Here is a 21,409-nt window from a genome sequence, read left to right as displayed (position 1 = left end):
TTCCATGACATCCAACTAGAAGATCACTCTCACAATTTTATACATCGGTCAGAGCCTTGATATCTGAAACAAAAAACCAGCGGGCAAAAAAGCTGTTTCCTCCTCAGAAACCAGGCAAACTAGTCTCATTGGGCACGTAGGACCGAGGTGGCAGCACTCTACGTATTTGTCCTTTTCCATATTGAAAGATAGTATCGCCCTGTATCGAAATATTATCGTTATATTAGAAATACCTAAATAATGAATAGAAATGTTAGAAAATTATGGAACTTATGGAAACTCTTATGTCATGCATCTTGAGCGGGTGGATTACTCTCGAATGACGCCTACTACACGGACTATTTGGATATAAAGAAAGGAAGTTATCGAACCAAAAATGCCATCAGTTCCTGGGACTCTTCGTGAGGCAATCAGAGAAGATCTTTCAAAGTAAGTATTATTTTATTGCTATTTTGGTTTTGAATGCCTGTGCTTTGAATTAAATGCTGGAAGTTGGCGCTGACCCCAGATCATCGAATGCTATTGCTTTCGCCTTTTAAAGCCTTTTTGAATCCACGATGCGGTAGATGCCAAATTCTAAGCTAAAATTCATGTATGGAACACTTGTATATCATGAAGGTTAATATTACATTTTCTGTTATTTAATGGCGCTCGCAATTTCACCGATGTTGTCGAGTGGGACCCCTGCGCCAGAAAGGGTAATGGAAGGCCTCTACCCACGTATCCAGTTAGAATCAGGAATTCCCAGGGCAGCTGTCTAGCTCCATACTTATTTTCAATCTTAATATAACACATGACCACTGGCTTGAGTAACCAGTGGTCTATGTATGCGATGATTTCAACACTATACACGTCAGCTTACTACACGACTTTTGGAAATGAACTGCAACACTTACAAGACTGCAAGTAGTTTGTAGATGAGGGAGTTTAAGGTAAAGTTAGTCCATAAATATTCAAAAACTTAAGCTGTATTTGGGACAATCATTTCACTTAACCCTAAACCTCAACTAAAAATCTTTAGAATGCATAAGTGGAAATTGAGCAATTTTGAGTACTGGTTGACTATTCTACCTGAGTTACCATGGATTGTGAACTCATGGTCAAAAACATGTTGAACAACAGTTTAGCTAAGAGGAGAGAAGTCTGTCCATAATAAAGCACTGCTCTGCCTCTCTAGCGATAGAGGGCAGAGTTCACTTTTGAAAAAAGCCGCCCATTTCAACTTCCTTCCTACTCATCCCCAGATAAGATATGCAATTATTAGTAATTTGGATAGAACACTCTGAAGTTTCTAAAAGCTGTTTAATCATGTCTTAAGTATACAGAACTTATGTAGCAGGCCAAACCCCTTGAGGACCTAACCCATTATTTTAGAATTGTCCACGTCTGTTCAATAGGTTTCATTAGGCGAAATCAACCATTTCTATCACCATTCTTCAGTTCTAACTGCTTCCAACTGAAGTTCACCAGTCATAGAAATTAGGTTGAAGGAAATATCTTTGCATTGAAGGAGTAGAACCATCAGAGTAGATAAACAGAAAGTAGTAAGTCATGTGTACTTTTGTTGATGAGTTGCGCAACGACTTGAAAAGTGAGCATAGTGTTGTCCACCTGTATTAAAACAAATAGAACCGTCTTCCAATTGACGATATTAATGTTACAAATACCTTAAACGTTTACTTACAGAAGTAGTTTAAATGTTTTGGCACAGTTTAAAGTTTAATTTTTTTATGATATTTGGTAGTGACGTTCTTCAAAGTGCGAAAAGCTGTTTTTTCTGGACCAAACTGGGACAATAAATGGACAAATTGACAATATGCGACGAATTAATCGAACAAAAGGACCATTTTTGATGTTTATGGGACATATGGACAAAGTGCCAACAAAACAATCTCGTTAAAATGTCAATGATTGTATTTATATCGGTTTGAGTAGCGCGGCCATGGTTGAAATATGCTACATTCTCATTGTTGACATTCTGTATTCATCACGAAATAGCATCTGTATGCTTTCGCCGAGAAAAAGCCTTTTTGAAATCTCTGACAGTTGGGCTGAATCACAACGAGTGTACTTTAATTGATATCTAATGTTGTATTTAATGAAAGTTTGATTCTATTATATTAATTTTTTGAATTTGGCGCTCACATTTTCCCTGGCTATTGGCCAGGTGGACGCTACCGTCCCGCACCAGAGAGGTTAAACAGCACTTTAAACCAAAAGGCAGTCTACAGGCCCTAGTTTGTCGCACTGATACTGTTCGTCATGTGGTCAGGGTGCCACAAGAGGAATTTTAAGGGAAAATTGGCATCGTTTCAGAAACAGGCAGCACGGCTGGCCCGTAAATGTATCACGGGAGCTACAAATAATATGCATGTCAAATCTCTTGGAACAAGTGTAAGAGAGATACTTCATCAACTACTTGTTATTTGTGGGAGTATTACCATTTAAACACTGAGCTGTCTGCTTTAAATACCTAGGCACACAGCTCAGAACCACCCATGTATACCCCACACTGGACATTGCCACCAGAGGCTCTTCACAGTCCCCAAGGTCCAGAACAAGACTTGGGACACATTACCTACATCAGAGCCATGGCTACATGGAAATATTCCACACAATGTAACCTGATGACAAGTAGTTAGAATCACAATTTTTCCAAAACACATAAAAATACACCTTATATTGAACAGCGGGACTGGGAAGAGACACACTAAACAGTACAGGACACCACACGATACACCACCACACACTACACACGCGTTCATTGTCAATTATTTGTTGCGTGTTATTACTAACATTTATAGCATTCATATGTATGGAGTTGTTCTATTATGCTTATACTTTGATACATTTACTTCCTCATCTTCTATCCAATTCGTCTTCCAATTTTGTGAACTCTTGTAATTCAATTTTATATGATGCTATACATCGTATATTTTTGTTGTATCTGTAATGTAATACTAAGCCTAACACTATTGGAGCCAGAGAGTAGGCTGCACCTTGGGCAGCAGCTCATGGGAATCCCTGATAAATACATTGCGAAAAGAAAACAAGCGCAACGCTTTGTCACCATACCCAAATGTGTAGGTTTTATTAGACAAGTTAAAAGATTGATGTCCCGAATTAAATACAAAACACAAACCAACCTAGCAGTGCTTACAGTCTGAGCATAGCATCAGGGTAACAGAGACAGTTGGCACTGACAACCAATCAGTAACAGGAGGTGTACTGAACACATTCAGGTAACAGGGGAGGTTGGACTGACAACACATCAGGTAAACAGGGAGTTTGGACTACCAACACATCAGTCAAAGGAGGTGGACTGACCAACATTATCAATGAGAACATATGATCCAATCAGAACGTCTAAGTTAAAATAAGGGCTGCAAATCCAGCCATAGTCGTTTCACTAGATACAGGATTAAATATGTCATAGCTAACGTGACGAGTCTGTGCGTTGTGTGGTGAATTCCGCTGTTTATGTGACAGTTATTCCGCCTTGGCCCGCTGCTGCCATGGTCAGTCTCAGCTCCACATCTCTGAAAGCTGTATGTTCACATCATAGTAATTCCTCAGAAAATTGTTTAATCAAAGAGTATTGTATTTATGTTTGCACGGGGCAATTGAAAATGACAAAGGCTATTGCCGATAGTACGGTGGAACGCTGGCCCATAGAGCGAAGCTCATTAAAGCAAGCGGAGATACCTCGCGGACCAGGCGGAGCTGCAGGCGAGAGTCACACTCGCGGGAATCAAGGCGCCTTTTACAAGTTACCACGAAATTAAAGAAAATGAGACCATGGGCACAATGAATCTCCTCCTATTTTAACCACAAGTTTTTTATAGCACCTGTCACAAGACAGCACAGCCCACCACAAACCCAGCACAGTCTGAGAGAGGCTGCGTTGCACGTTGAGAGTGTTATATGCTTGATCAGATGCGAAGGCTTGCTTGGATACCTGGGAGTTACGTGATGATGATAAAACACAGACACTGCCTCTAAGTAGAGAGCCGCGTTTCGGAGACATTTCTTTTGAAAAAGGTTGTGTGAATATTCATGGCGCCAAAGCCGGCGTCAGAAAGAAAAACATTAATATGATCTCAGCTGAATTCGGGCGCGCGCGGCATAGCATATCAAAGCGGCCGCCCGAGGCGAGAGAAGCTATCGATACGGAGCGCGAGGTAAAGCAAAATTATTTGTTGTGATGGTTGGAGCAGTGGAGCTCGCGGCTAAATCCTACACACCATTAACCAAAAGTGATAGCGGAGAGATTCCCGCATCAAGCTTCCAGAACCCCCCCCTCAAAACCCCCACCTAGACAGAGTAGCACACACACACATATATACACACACACACCTAGACAGTTTATGCTACTGTTATAGACTCGCTACTGTAGACAGCTTATCTATTTACTGTTATTTTATCTTAACCTACCTATTGTTAACCTAATAGCTTTTTAGCACTATTGCTTAGGGACTATAAGAAAGCATTTCCAGTAAGGTCTACACCAGGTGTATTCGGCGCACGTGACAAATAAATGTTGATTTGATTTATGAAACAATAACTACTAGACACAGACTGCTCGGTGAAAAATTACACGTGTTTATAGCTCGAGAATAACGGAATAATAACGCCTTCTTTGCTTCTTTCACATCAACAGAAAAGTGATGCGGTAAAAATACCGGAAAGCCGTTTCATTTTGTTGTCCTTTTAGCTCTAGCTAAAAGTTTTTATTTAAATGTTATAATTTTTTATTTATTTACATTTTATTTACTTTACCACACCAACAAATGGAAAAGTCAACAGCCTAGTGGATTCAAATCACAGAAATAACATGTCAGAGTTCTAATGATCTATTTCTACACCCTTAGGCTATATTTCATTATACAGTTAATTTCCAATTTGTCAAAGATAACAAGTAATAAAACAACCATAAGTTTTCACTAATTACATTAAAACATCCTTCTTATTACTTTGAAGCTCAACATAATGAAATAACATCAACACATCCTGCAGTTACAACTGTGAAGGCCAACACAAAGAAATTACATAAAAAATTTATTATGTTTATACTGTGAAAGCCAACACAATGAAAATACATAAAAAATAAATTATGTTATTACTGTGAAGGCCAAACAATGAAATTACCAAAACATCCTTCAATTTTTACTGTGCCTGCCAAACAATGAAATTACAAACGACTATCATTATAACTGTTAGAATTACTATTAATATTGTATATATACTTGTCATTATTTGTGTTATTATAACTATATTGTTTCTGTTATTAATATTACTCCGATTACTGTTATTATATTATTGCTATTATTAGTGTCATTATTATACCTTTATTATTACTGTAATTATTTATAGTCTTATTACAACTTATTTATTACGTTACTATAACTATTATTATTACTGTTATATAAACTATTATTACTACTGTATTATAACTGTTATTATTACTGTTATTAACTATTATTATTATGATTACTATAACTGTTATTATTACTGTTATTATTACTAGAATTACTGTTACTATAACTATTATTATTATGATTACTAACTGTTATTATAACTTTATTATTACTGTTATTATTACTTATTATTACTGTTATTAAACTATTATTATTACTGATTATTAACTATTATTATTATGATTACTAGAACTGTTATTATACTGTTATTATTACTAGAATTACTGTTACTATAAACTATTATTATATGTTACTAAACTGTTATTATAACTGTTATTATAACTGTTATTATTACTGTTATTATTACTGTTATTATTACTGTTAATTACTTATTATAACTATTATTATTACTGTTTTATAACTATTATTATTATGATTACTATAACTGTTTATATTACTGTTATTATAACTATATTATTACGTTATTATTACTGTTATTATAATTATTATTATTACTGTTATTATTACTGTTATTATAACTATTATTATTATGATTACTAGAACTGTTATTATAACTGTTATTATACTGTTATTATAACTATTATTATTACTTTATTATTACTGTTATTATTGCTATATATTACTAGAATTACTGTTATTATAACTATTATTATTACGGTTATTGTTGTTACGTTATTATTGTTACTATTGTTGCTGTTAATATTGTTACTAATATTACTGTTATTATTGTTACTACTGTATATTAATGTTATTATTGTACTAATATTACTGTTACTATTGTTACTAATATTACTGTTATTATTGTTACTATTTTATCGTACTATTATTACTGTTATTATTGTTATTATTATTATTTATTATTGTTACTATTGTTACTAATATTACTGTTATTATTGTTACTATTATTACTGTTATTGCAATAGTAATTCTAACCTATTATTTCTGTTTTATAACCCTTACTGTAACTTATTGTTATATGTATTATTATTATTCCTTATTATTATTATTTTATTGTTGTTGTCATTTTTATCATTGTTAAGCCATATTGATTTGGGTTTCTTCTTTTCATTGTTCATTTTGATAATAGAGTTGGTTAGGAGAATGACAGATCTGAGAGAAAGAATTACGCACTCTATTCTACAATGATAATAGAGTTGGTTAGGAGAATGATGGAAGGTGCACTGATAGCGTCAATTAAAGCCGACATTACAGCTTGAGGCATAGTAGGAGAATCTCTGGATTGACGTGACATCTAATGTAATCATTTTAAACGCAAACTGAGAAAAAATGAAAATAGTACAGGTGTGTCATAAAATTGTCTAGTTTCACAAAAATTATTTCCTTTTAGATAATGCTTCCATCTTTATTTTGATCTCCGATTAAACGCCTAACTCTTACTCATCTTATCTATTGTGATGGTAATTATGTAGTGCACCCCTGCGGAATAATTATTCTTTCTGCTCAGGATCTGTCCATTCTCCTAACCAACTCTATTATCAAATGAACAATGAAAAAGAAGAAAACCCCAAATCAATATGGCTTTTAACAATGAGAAAAAATGACAACAACAATAATAATAATAATAACAGGAATAATAAGATACCATATTAACAATAAGTTACAGTAAGCGGTTATAAAAAACAGAAATAATAGGTTAGAATTACGTATGCAAGTAACGTAATAATAGTAACAATAATAACAGTAATAATAGTAACAATAAGTAAACAATAATAACAGTAATAATAATAACAATAATAACAATAATAATAGTGAAACGATAAACAATCAGTAAACAATAATAACAGTAATATTTAGAACAATAGTAACATAGATATTAGTAACAATAATAACAGTAAATTAGTAACAAGAGTAACAATAAATAACAGTATATTATACCAATAGTAACAGCAAACAATTAGTAAACAATATATAAAACAGTGATTAAACAACAATAACCGTAATAAAATAGTTAAATAATAACAGGTAAATTCTAGTATAATTAATAACGCCGAATGAATAACAGTAATGAATAAAACAGTAATAATAATAGTTATAATAACAGTGAATAATACAGTGTATAATTAACAGTTCTAGTAATCATAATGAATAATAGTTATAATAACCAGTATAATAACATTATATAATAATAATGTATAATAAACAGTAATAATGAACAGTATAAATAAGTTATAAAACAGTTTAATAACAGATAACTAATAGTAAATATAATAATATGATAACAGTAATATAATGTATAATAACAGTATATAATAACAGTAATAATAACCAGTAATGAATGAACAGTTAAATAAATAACAGTCCTTCATAATAAACAGTAACCATATAATAACAGTTATAGTAATCATGGAATAATAATAGTGGTAATAGTAACCAGTTAATTCTAAGTAGATAATAACAGTAATAATTAACAGTTCTAGTAATCATAATAAGAATAGTTCATAAATAACATAATAATAATAGTTATATAACAGTAATAATAACAGGAATATAACAGAATAATAACATTTTATATAAAACAGTATAGTAATCATAATAATAATTTTATAGAGTAAACAGTTAATTCTATAACAGTAATAATAACAGTTATAATAACAGTAATAATAATAGTTATAATAACAGTAATAATAATAGTTATAATAACAGTAATAATAATAGTTATAGTAACCGTAATAATAACAGTTGTAATAAGACTAATAATAATTACAGTAATAATAAAGGTATAATAATGACACTAATAATAGCAATAATAATAATAACAGTAATCGGAGTAATATTAATAACAGAAACAATAATAGTTATAATAACACAAATAATGACAGTAATAATAACAATATTAATAGTAATTCTAACAGTTATAATGATAGTCGTTTGGTAATTTCATTGTTTGGCAGGCACAGTAAAAATTGAAGGATGTTTTGGTMATTTCATTGTTTGGCYTTCACAGTAATAACATAATTTATTTTTTATGTAATTTCATTGTGTTGGCTTTCACAGTAATAACATAATWAATTTTTTATGTAATTTCATTGTGTTGGCCTTCACAGTTGTAACTGCAGGATGTGTTGATGTTATTTCATTATGTTGAGCTTCACAGTAATACAGAAGGATGTTTTAATGTAATTAGTGAAAACTTATGGCTGTTTTTATTACTTGTTATCTTTGACAAATTGGAAATTAACTGTATAATGAAATATAGCCTAAGGGTGTAGAAATAGATCATTAGAACTCTGACATGTTATTCCTGCTGATTTGAATCCACTAGGCTGTTGACTTTTCCATTTGTTTGTGTGGTAAAGTAAATAAAATGTAAATRAAWAAAAAAATTATAACATTTAAATAAAAACTTTTAGCTAGAGCTAAAAGGACAACAAAAATGAAACGGCTTTCCGGTATTTTTACCGCATCACTTTCTGTTGATGTGAAAGAAGCAAAGAAGGCGTTATTATTCCGTTATTCTCGAGCTATAAACACGTGTAATTTTTCACCGAGCAGTCTGTGTCTAGTAGTTAATGTTTCATAAATCAAATCAACATTTATTTGTCACGTGCGCCGAATACACCTGGTGTAGACCTTACAGTGAAATGCTTTCTTATAGTCCCTAAGCAATAGTGCTAAAAAGCTATTAGGTTAACAATAGGTAGGTTAAGAAATAAAATAACAGTAAATAGATAAGCTGTMTACAGTAGCGAGTCTATAACAGTAGCATAAACTGTCTAGGTGTGTGTGTGTATATATGTGTGTGTGTGCTACTCTGTCTAGGTGGGGGTTTTGAGGGGGGGGTTCTGGAAGCTTGATGCGGGAATCTCTCCGCTATCACTTTTGGTTAATGGTGTGTAGGATTTAGCCGCGAGCTCCACTGCTCCAACCATCACAACCAATAATCTTTGCTTTACCTCGCGCTCCCGTATCGATAGCTTCTCTCGCCTCGGGCGGCCGCTTTGATATGCTAATGCCGCGCGGCCCGAATTCAGCTGAGATCATATTAATGTTGTTCTTTCTGACGCCGGCTTTGGCGCCATGAATATTCACACAACCTTTTTCAAAAGAAATGTCTCCAGAAACGTGGCTCCTACTTAGAGCAGTGTCTGTGTTTTAATCACCAGTATCCCGCCAAGCCTTCAGCATCTGATCAAGCATATCACCCTCCACGTGCACGCACCCTCTCTCAGACTGCTGCTGGGTTTGTGTGGGCTGTGCTGTCTTGTGACAGGTGCTATAAACATTGTGGTTAAAATAGGAGGAGAATGACATTTGGCCCATGTCTCATTTTCTTTAATTTTCGTGGTAAACTTGTAAAAGGCGCTTGATTCCGAGTGTGATCCCGCCGCAGCTCCGCCGCTGCCCGAGGCTACTCTCCGCTGCTTAAATAGAGCTATCGCCTCTGGGCCCACGCGCTCCACCGTACTATCGGCAATAGCTCCTTTTCCATTGCCCGTGGCAACATAAAATACAAACTACTTTGATTCAAAACATTTTTGGAGGAATTACTATGATGTGAACTCACAGCTTTCAGAGATGTGAGCCTGACTGACATGCCAGGCCGGAAACTGTCACACAGCCGGAATTCACACACACAAACGCACACACTCGTACACGTTAGCCTATGACCATATTTAATCCTGTATCAAATAGTGAACGACTATGGCTGGATTTGCAAGCCTTATTTAAATTAGAGTTCTCATTGATCAATGTTCTCATTGATAAAGTGTTGTCAGTCCAACCTCCCTGTTACCCTGATGTGTTGTCAGTCCAACCTCCCTGTTACCCTGATGTGTTGTCAGTACCAACCTCCCTGTTACCCTGATGTGTTGTCAGTCCAACCTCCCTGTTACCCTGATGTGTTGTCAGTCCAACCTCCCTGTTACCCTGATGCTATGCCTCCCAGACTGTAAGCAGCTGCTAGGGTTGGTTTGTGTTTGTATTTATTCGGGAACATCAATCTTTTAACCTTGTCTAATAAAACTACACATTTGTAATGGTGAGCAAGCGTTGCGCCTTTTCTTTTCCAATGATATTTATCAGGGATTCCCATGAGCTGCTGCCAAGGTAGCAGCTACTCTTCCTGGGCTCCAATGTGTTTGGGTTAGGGTTACTTACATTACATATACAACAAAATATACAAATGTACATCATATAAAATTATTACACCACTACATATATGCAATATAAATGTATAATACCACCAAACAACAATATTACAATGAACGCGTGTGTAGATTGTGTGTGTGTATGTGTGTGTCTGTACCTGTTAGTGTGTCTCTTCCCAGTCCCCGCTGTTCCATAAGGTGTATTTTTATCTGTTTTGACAATCTGATTCTACTGCTGCATCAGTTACTTGATGTGGAATAGAGTTCCATGTAGCCATGGCTCTATGTAGTAATGTGCGCCTCCCATAGTCTGTTCTGGACTTGGGGACTGTGAAGAGACCTCTGGTGGCATGTCTTGTGGGGTATACATGGGTGTCTGAGCTGWGTGCCAGTAGTTTAAACAGACAGCTCAGTGCTTTCAACATGTCAATACCTCTCACAAATAACAAGTAGTGATGAAGTCAATCTCTCTTACACTTTGTTCCATGAGAGATTGACATGCATATTATTAATGTTAGCTCCCCGTATACATTTAAGGGCCAGCCGTGCTGCCCTGTTCTGAAACGATTGCAATTTTCCTAAATCCCTCTTTGTGGCACCTGACCACATGACTGAACAGTATTCCAGGTGCGACAAACTAGGGCCTGTAGGACCTGCCTTGTTGGTAGTGCTGTTAAACCTCTCTGGGATAGCGGGACGGTAGCGTCCCACCTGGCCAATAGCCAGGGAAAATGTAGAGCGCCAAATTCCAAAAAATKATATAAGATCAAACTTTCATTAAATCACACATATAAGATATCAAATTAAAGCTACACTCGTTGTGAATCCAGCCAACATGTCAGATTTCAAAAAGGCTTTTCGGCGAAAGCATAAGATGCTATTATCTGATGATAGCACAATGTCAACAAAGAGAATGTAGCATATTTCAACCATGCCGGCGCTACTCAAAACGCAGATATAAAATATAAAACAWKCATTACCTTTRACGAGATTGTTTTGTTGGCACTCCAATATGTCCCATAAACATCACAAATGGTCCTTTTGTTCGATTAWTTCCGTCCATATATGTCCAAATTGTCCATTTATTTGTCCCGTTTGATCCAGAAAAAACAGCTTCCACTTTGAAGAACGTCACTACAAAATATCTAAAAAATTACCTTTAAACTTTGCCAAAACATTTCAAACTACTTTTGTAGTACAACTTAAGGTATTTGTAAACATTAATAATCGATCAAATTGAAGACGGTTCTATCTGTTTTCAATACAGGTGGACAACAAACTAATGCTACTTTTCAAGTCTTGCGCAACTCTCAAACAGTACACATGACGTTACTCTACTTCCTGATGGCCTTCTTCTTCATTGCACWATKAATATCCTCAACCTATTTCCTAAGACTGGTGACATCCAGTGGAAGCAGTAGGAACTGAGAACAGGGTGATCAGAAATGTTGTATTCCAATGAAAMCTCATTGAACAGACAGTGACATCAAAAAATAAATGGTTAGTCCTCAGGGTTTTGCCTGCTAYATAAGTTCTGTTATACTTACAGACATGATTCAAACAGTTTTAGAAACTTCAGAGTGTTTTCTATCCAAATCTACTAATAATATGCATATCTTATATTCTGGGGATGAGTAGAAGGAAGTTGAAATTGGGCACGCTATTTTTCCCAAAGTGAAAACTCTGCCCCCTATCCTAGAGAAGCAGAGCAGTGCTTTATTATGGACAGACTCTTCCCCATCTTAGCTATTTGTATCAACATGTTTTGACCATGACAGTTTTCACAACCATGTAACTCAGGTTAGAATAGTCACCCTCAACTTGCTCAATTTCCACCTTATGCATTACAAGATTAGTTGAGGTTTAGGGTTAAGTGATGATTTGTCCCAATACAAAGTTTAAGTTTTTGAAATATTTAGGACTAACTTATACCTTACCCACCCATTCTAAAACTAACTGCAGCTCTTTGTTTAAGTGTTGCAGTCATTTCAGTCGGCTGTAGTAGCTGACGTGTATAGTGTTGAGTCATCCGCATACATAGACACACTGGCCTACTCAAAGACAGTTGCATGGTTGTTAGTAAAGATTGAAAAAAGTTATGGAGCCTAGACAGGTGCCCTGGGAATTCCTGATTTACCTGGATTACGTGGGAGAGGCTTCCATTAACCTTTCTGGCGCAGGGGTCCCACCTCGACAACATCGGTGATGAAATTGCAGAGCGCCAAATTAAAAATACAGAAAATGTAAATATTAAACCTTCATGATAATAACAAGTGTCATACCATGATTTTAGCTTAGAATCTTGGCAATCTACCGCATCGTAGGATTTCAAAAAGGCTTTACGGCGAAAGCACAGCATTCGATGATCTGAGGTCAGCGCCCCACTCCAGCATATTATTCAAACAAGCACAGGCATCACAAAATCCCAAATAGCAATAAAATAAGTAACTTACCTTTGAAGATCTTCCTCTGATCGCATTCACAAGAGTCCCAGGAACACAATGAATGGCCATTTTGTTCGATAAATTCCTTCTTTATATCCAAAATAGTCCGTTTAGTAGGCGTCATTGAGTTCAGTAATCCACCCGTTCAGAATGCAGACATAAGAGTTCCAAAAGTTACCAGTAATTTTCTAACATTTCTAATTCATTATTAGGTATTCTAATATCTAAATAAACGATAATATTTCATACAAAGCGAACTACTTTCAATAGGAAAGGAAAATAACGTAGCGTGCTCCCTCGGTCACGTGCGCAATGAGACTAGTTTTGCCATGGGACTTCCTGAGGAGAAACAACTATTCCTCGCTGGTTTTTCAGAATACAAGCCTGAAACCATGTATAAAGACTGTTGACTTCTAGTGGAAGTCATAGGAACTGCTATTTGGGAGGCGGAAGTCTTTGGTTTCAATAGCTTAAGCTTGGAATTGGCTGGAAGGTCAACAGAAAAAAAATTGGTCCTCAGGTTTTTGCCTGCCAAATCAGTTCTGTTAAGGGGGTTATGGGGTTGGGGGTTAGGGGGTTATGGGGGGTTAGAAGAAGTTAACCTCCTAACTCTCCCCTAACCTCCCCTAACACCACCAACTACCCCTTAACCTCCTAACTCTCCCCTAACCTCCCCTAACACCACCAACTACCCCTTAACCTCCTAACTCTCCCCTAACCTCCCCTAACCCCACCAACTACCCCTTAAGGGGTAGTTAGTGGGGTTAGGAGAGGTTAGCACATAGGGTCATTGGAGGGGGGTTAGGTCCTTGAACCCTATATGTTACTAGTGTTAACATGTGTATATGTGTTCTATCTAGGAGGTACCTGTGTGGTGAACCCTACAGATCTGTTCTGCTCTGTCCCCGGCCGTCTGTCCCTCCTGAGCTCAACCTCCAAATATAAAGTCACCATCGCTGAGGTGAAGAGACGCCTCTCGCCTCCAGAGTGTCTCAACGCCTCACTTCTGGGAGGAATATTACGCAGGTACAGACACACACACACTGGCACACGGACATGCACACACACAAACACAAACACGCGCACACCACACGCTCACACACTCAATAGTACTAAACATTTTGAAGCTAAACATTTATATTTTCAAAGACTCAAATGATAACAAAAGCATGAATAATGGGTTACTGATATTAGCCAATAGAAACACATTGAATAACAGAGAGTCCTTACTGCTATTAGCCAATGAAAACACATTGAATAACAGTAGTCCTTACTGCTATTAGCCAATAGAAACACATTGAATAACAGATAGTCCTCTACTGCTATTAGCCAATAGAAACACATTAAATAACAGATAGTCCTTACTGTTATTAGCCAATAGAAACACATTGAATAACAATAGTCCTTACTGCTATTAGCCAAAGAAACACATTGAATAACAGATTGTCCTTACTGCTATTAGCCAATAGAAACACATTGAACAACAGATTTGCTACATGGGACATGGAACAGTCCCCCAATAGTTTTTAAGTGTCTCTCCTATATCTGATAGATATAGAAAGATCAGGAAACATGTTTTTTTCACATGTATTTAACCCTTTATTTTTGACAATAAACGTCTCCATATATACTTCCATTCATTTTGTCAACTGATACCGGGGACCTTCAGACGAATCCAGTGAGGCTGGGGGATCCTAGAGCAAAACAAACCCCTACCTTTCTACAGGGGGTCATATTAGTGTGTACCTTCTACAGGGGGTCATATTAGTGTGTACCTTTCTACAGGGGGTCATATTGTGTGTACCTTTCTACAGGGGGTCATATTAGTGTGTACCTTTCTACAGGGGGTCATATTAGTGTGTACCTTTCTACAGGGGTCATATTAGTGTGTACCTTTCTACAGGGGGTCATATTAGTGTGTACCTTCTACAGGGGGTCATATGTGTGTGTACCTTTCAACAGGGGGTCATATTAGTGTGTACCTCTACAGGGGGTCATATTAGTGTACCTTCAGGTATCATTGTACCTTTCTACAGAGGGTCATATTAGTGTGTACCTTCTACAGGGGTCATATTAGTGTGTACCTTCTACAGGGGGTCATATTAGTGTGTACTTCTAAGGGTCATTTGCTGTACCTTTACAGGGGGTCAATATTAGCTGTACCTTTCTACAGGGGGTCATATTAGTGTGTACCTTTCTACAGGGGGGTCATATTAGTGTGTACCTTCTACAGGGGGTCATATTAGTGTGTACCTTTCTACAGGGGGTCATATTAGTGTGTACCTTTCTACAGGGCGTCTATATAGTGTTGTACCTTCTACAGGGGGTCATATTAGTCTGTACCTTCTACAGGGGGTCATATTAGTGTGTACCTTCTACAGGGGGTCATATTAGTGTGTAGCGTAACGGAGATGATAGTAATTTATATTATGCTGTGATAATGTATTTAATGCAGAGCTAAGTCTAAGAATGGTGGTCGTTGTCTGAGGGAAAAGTTAGATCGACTGGGATCAACGCTCAGCTGGACGGAGAAAAGCTGCCAACGTTACACTCTCACCTCTCTGGTGGAAGGTAGGAATAATCCTCCCTTATTAACCTACACCTATTAAAACGCACCTCTCTGGTGGAAGGTAGGAATAACTCCTCCCTCTATTAACCTACACCTATTAAAACGCACCTCTCTGGTGGAAGGTAGGAATAACTCATCCCTCTATTAACCTACACCTATTAAAACTCACCTCTCTGGTGGAAGGTAGGAATAACTCCTCCCTCTATTAACCTACACCTATTAAAACGCACCTCTCTGGTGGAAGTAGGAATAACTATCCCTCTATTAACCTACACCTATTAAAGCACCTCTCTGGTGGAAGGTAGGAATAACTCCTCCCTCTATTAACCTACACTATTAAAACGCACCTCTCTGGTGAAGGTAGGAATAACTTCATCCCTCTATTAACCTACACCTATTAAAACGCACCTCTCTGGTGGAAGGTAGGAATAATCATCCCTCTATTAACCTACCCTTCTAATAAAATTAATTCCCTGTCGACTTACACCTTCTAGGAAAACTCACCCCTTTATCAATCTACACCTAATAAAACTCATCCCTCTATCAATATACACCTTTCAAAAAATCATCCCTCTATGAATCTAAACCTAATAAAACACATCCTCTATCAATCTACACTGTCTATTAAAACGTATCTCTACATCAATCTACACCTTCTAATACAAAGAATCTCTCTATAAACCTATACCTCCTATGAAAACTCATCCTCTATCAATATACAACTCCTATTAAAACTCACCCTCTATCAATCTAGACACAATAAAACTCATCCCTCTATCAAATTTGTCATAATAAAACGAATCCCTATACCAATCTACACCTTCAAATCAAACTCATCCCTCTATCAATCTACACCTCCTAATACAAGTCACACTCTATAAATCTACACCTAATACAACTCAGCCCTTTATCAATTTACACCTTCTATGAAAGGTCATCCTTCTTAATCTACACCATCGAATAGAACTCACACCTCTATTTATCTACACCTCCTAAAACAGCTGATTCCTCATGCAATCTACAATCCTAATAAATTTCATCTCTCCATCAATCACGACCTCCGTAATACAACTCATCCCACAATCAATCTACACCTTCTTACAATTAGCATCACTTTATCAATTTACACCTTCTAAAAACATCATCCCTCTATCAGTCTACACCTTCTAATAAAACTCATCCCTCTATCAATCTACACCTAATAAAACTCATCCTTCCATCAAATTAAACTCATCCCACATACAATCTACACCTCCTAATAAAACTCATCCCTCAATCAATTTAGACCTCCTTATAAAACTCATCCCTCTATCAATTTGGACCTCCTAATAAAAACTCATCCTTCTATCAATCTACATTTAATAAAACACATCCCTCTATTAATCTACACCTTCTAATACAACTCAACCCTCTATCAATCAACACCTCCGAATTAAAATTAATCCCTCTATCAATATGCAGCTTTAAAACCCATCACTCTATCAATCTACTCATTCTGATAAATCTCATCCCGATGCCAATCTGTACTTAATACAACGTATCCCACTATCAACCTGGACCTCATAAAAAAACTCATCCCTCTATCAATCTACACCTCCAAATAAAATTCATCCCTCTATCGATCTACACCTTCTTATATAAGTTATACCTCTAACTATATACACCTCCTAAAAAAACTCACCCCTCTATCAATCTGGACCTCCCAATAAAACTCACCCATCTGTCAATCTACAACATTCAATAAAACTCATCCCTCCATCAATCTACACCTTCGAATAAAACTCATCCCTGTATCAGTCCCCACCTAATAAAACTCATCCCTCTATCAATTTGGACGTCCTAATAAAAACTCATCCTTCTATCAATCTACACCTAATAAAATGCATCCCTCTATAAATCTGGACCTAATACAACTCATCCCTCTATCAATCTGGACCCCCTAATAAAACTAATTCCTTTATCAATCTACACCTTCTTATAAAACTCATCCCTCTATCAATCAACACCTAATTCAACTCATCCCTCAATCAATCTGAACCTCCTAATAAAACTCATCCCTCTATCAATCTACACCTAATAAAACTCATCCTCCTATCAATCAATATACATCTAATAAAACTCATCCCTCTATTTCCACCTCGTAATACAACTCACCACTCTATCATTTAACACCTCCTAATACATGTCATCCCACATGCAATCTACACCTAATTAAACTCATCCCTCAATCAATTAAACCTCCTAATAAAACTCGTCCCTCTATCAATCTGGACCTCCTAATAAAACTAAGCCATCTGTCAATCTACACCTCCTAATCAAACTCATCATTCTATCAATCTACACCTTCAAACACAACTCATGCCTCTATCAGTGTACAYCTAATTAAACTCATCCCTCCATCAATCTACACCTCCTAGTAAAAGTCATCCCTCCATCAATCTACACCTTCTATGAAAKGTCATCCCGCTATCAATCTACACCTTCTAATACAACTCATCCCTCTAACTATATACACCTTAAAATAAAAMTCATCCCTCAATCAATCTAGAACTGCTAATAAAACTCATCCCTCTATCAATCTACACCTTCCAATAAAATTCATCCTTCTATCAATCTACACCTAATAAAACACATCCCTCTATCAATCTACACCTCCTAATAAAACATATCCCTCATTCAATCTGGACCTAAAACAACTCATCCCTCAATCAAACTACATCTCCTAATAAAACTCATCCCTCTATCAATCTACACTTTCGAATAAAACTCATCCTTCTATCAATCTACACCTAAAAAACTCATCCCTCTATCAATCTACACCTAAAAAACTCATCCATCTACCAATCTACACCTCCTAATAAAACTCATCCATCTATCCATCTAAACCTAATAAAAACTCATCCATCTATCAATCTAAACCTCATTAAACAACTCATCTCTTTATCTATCTACACGTTCTATGAAAAGTCATCCCTGTATCAATCTACACCTTGTGAAACACCTCATCCATCCATCATTCTGGACATCCTAATTAAACTCCTCCATCTATCAATCTACACCTAATACAACTCACCCCTCTATCAATCTGGACCTCCTAATAAAACACATCACTCTACCAATCTGCAACTCCAAATGAAACTCATCCCTCTATCATTCTACACCTCAGAATGAAAATCAAACATATATCTATCTGCACATTTAAAACCCATCCCTATATAAAACTACACCTTCAAATAAAACTCACCCCTACATCAATCTACACCTAATACAACTCATCCCTCTATTAATCTACATCTCCTAATAAATCTCACCAACTTTCATCCAACAGCTCTCATATATACACCTCTAATGAAACTCATCCCTCTATCAATCTACACCTAATACAACTCACCCCTCTATCAATCTGGTCCTCCTAATAAAACTCATCCCTCTATCAATCTACACCTTCAAACCAAATCGTCCCTCTATCAATCTGGATCCTAATAAACTCATCCATCATTCTACACTCCTAATAAAATCATCCTCTATCAATCTACACCTAATAAAACTCATCCTTCTATCAATCAATATACATCTAATAAACTCATCCCTCTATCAATCTACACACCCTAATACAACTCATCCTCTATCAATCTACACCTATATACAACTCAACCAACATCTACACCCCATAATACCATCATCCTCTATTAATTCTACACCTAATATAAAATCATCATCCATCAATCTACACCTTCTTAAAAAAACTCATCTTCTATTAATCTACACACAATAAACTCATCTTCTGTCGATCTACAACATCTAAATAACTCATCCCTCCATCAATCTACAAATAATGAAATCATCCTCTACTATATACACCTAATATAATCATCCCTCATATCAATATGGACCTACAAGTAAAACTCATCCCTTCTATCAATCTACACTCCTAATAAAACTCTCCTTCTATCATCAATTCATAATAATAAAACAGATCCCTCTATCAATCTGACCTTTAAACCAGATCCTCTATCAATTTTCACCTTTAAAACCGATCATCCATCAATCTTTCTCATTCTGAGTCTTAACTAACCTATTAATCTGCACCATAACACTCACCTCTGTCAATCTACATCCCTAATACAACTCATCCTCTATCAATCTACATAACTACATAACAACTAATACTCCTCTCATCAATCTGGACTTCCAAGTACAACTCATCCCTCTACAATCTACACATCCTAGTAAAACTCAACCTTATCAATCTACACCTCCAAATAAAATTCATCCCTCTTCAATTTACACCTCTAATAAAACTCATCCCTCCATCAATCTACACCTTCTAATAAAAGTCATCCCTCAATATCTAGACCTCCTAACTATGAATCTACACCTCTATTAAAACACATCCCTCTATCAGTCAACACCTTCTAAAAACGAATCCCTCTGTCAATCTAAACCTTCTAATTAAACTCATACCTCTATCATATAACTCTAATAAAACTCATCCTCTATCTATAACTCACCTCATCATAACACTCCTAATAAATCATCCCTCTATCAATCTACACCTCTAATAAACTCATCCCTCTGTTAATCTAACCTAATAATAAACTCATCCTCTTCAATCTAAACCTCCTAATAAAACTCATCCCTCTATAAATCTACACCTAATAATAAATCTCATCCTCTGTCAATCTACACCTCCAATAAACAAATATTTCTATGAATCTACACCTTTATATAACTCATCTCTCTTATCTACATCTCAAATGCAACTCACCCTCTATCAATCTACACTCTACATAAAAACATCCTCCATCATCTACACCTATGAAAACTCATCCCTCTATCAATCTAGCCCTTTATATAACTCATCTCTCTATCTACATCTCCTAATACAACTCACCCCTCTATCAATCCACACCTCTTAATACAGCTCATCCCACTATCAATCTACACTTCCTAATAAAACTCATCCCTCAATAAATGAAGACCTCCTAATAAAACTCATCCCTCTATCAATCTACACCTCCTAATAAAACTCATCCTTCTATCAATCTACACCTAATAAAACAAATCCCTCCATCAATCTRCACATCTTAGTAAAACTCAACCCTCTATCAATCTACACCTCATAAAAAAACTMATCCCTCTATCAATCTACATCTTCKAATACAACTCATCCCTCTGTCAATCTACACATCTGAATAAAAATCATCYTTCTATCAACATGCACATTTAAAACCCATCACTCTATCTATCTACTCATTCTGATAAATCTCATCCCTTTATTAATCTGCACCTTAACAACTCATCCCTCTATCAATCTACACCCCCTAATACAACTCATCCATCTATCAATATACACCTAATACAACTCACCCCTCTATCAATCTACACATTCTAATAAAACTCATCCCTATACCAATCTACACCTTTAAGCCAAACTCATCCCTCTATCAGTCCACACCTCTTAATACAGCTCATCCCACTATCAATCTACACCTCCTAATAAAACTCATCCCTCTATCAATCTACACGTTCTAATACAAGTCATCCCTCTATCAATTTACACCTTCTAATAAAACTCAYCCCTCCATCAATCTACACATCAATCTAATAAAACTCTATCATTCTAATAAAACTCATCCTTCCATCAATCTATACCTAATGAAACTCATCCCTCTATCAATCTACCCCTTTATATAACTCATCCCTCTATCTACATCTCCGAATACAACTCATCCTTCCATCAATCTATACCTAATGAAACTCATCCCTCTATCAATCTACCCCTTTATATAACTCATCCCTCTATCTACATCTCCAAATACAACTCACCCCTCTATCAATCTACACCTC

At 36.1% G+C, this 21,409-nt stretch overlaps 1 pseudogene; it reads left to right on the top strand.

Annotated features, from left to right (window-relative positions):
- LOC112075897 (transcription factor AP-2-delta-like) overlaps positions 1 to 21,409 on the top strand; it is a 45,676-nt pseudogene that overhangs the window by 6,439 nt on the left and 17,828 nt on the right.

The sequence above is a fragment of the Salvelinus sp. IW2-2015 genome, unplaced genomic scaffold (assembly GCF_002910315.2).
Source record: "Salvelinus sp. IW2-2015 unplaced genomic scaffold, ASM291031v2 Un_scaffold3455, whole genome shotgun sequence".
In the NCBI taxonomy this organism is placed as follows: Eukaryota; Metazoa; Chordata; class Actinopteri; order Salmoniformes; family Salmonidae; genus Salvelinus; species Salvelinus sp. IW2-2015.
This window is presented reverse-complemented; position numbering and strand designations above follow the sequence as displayed.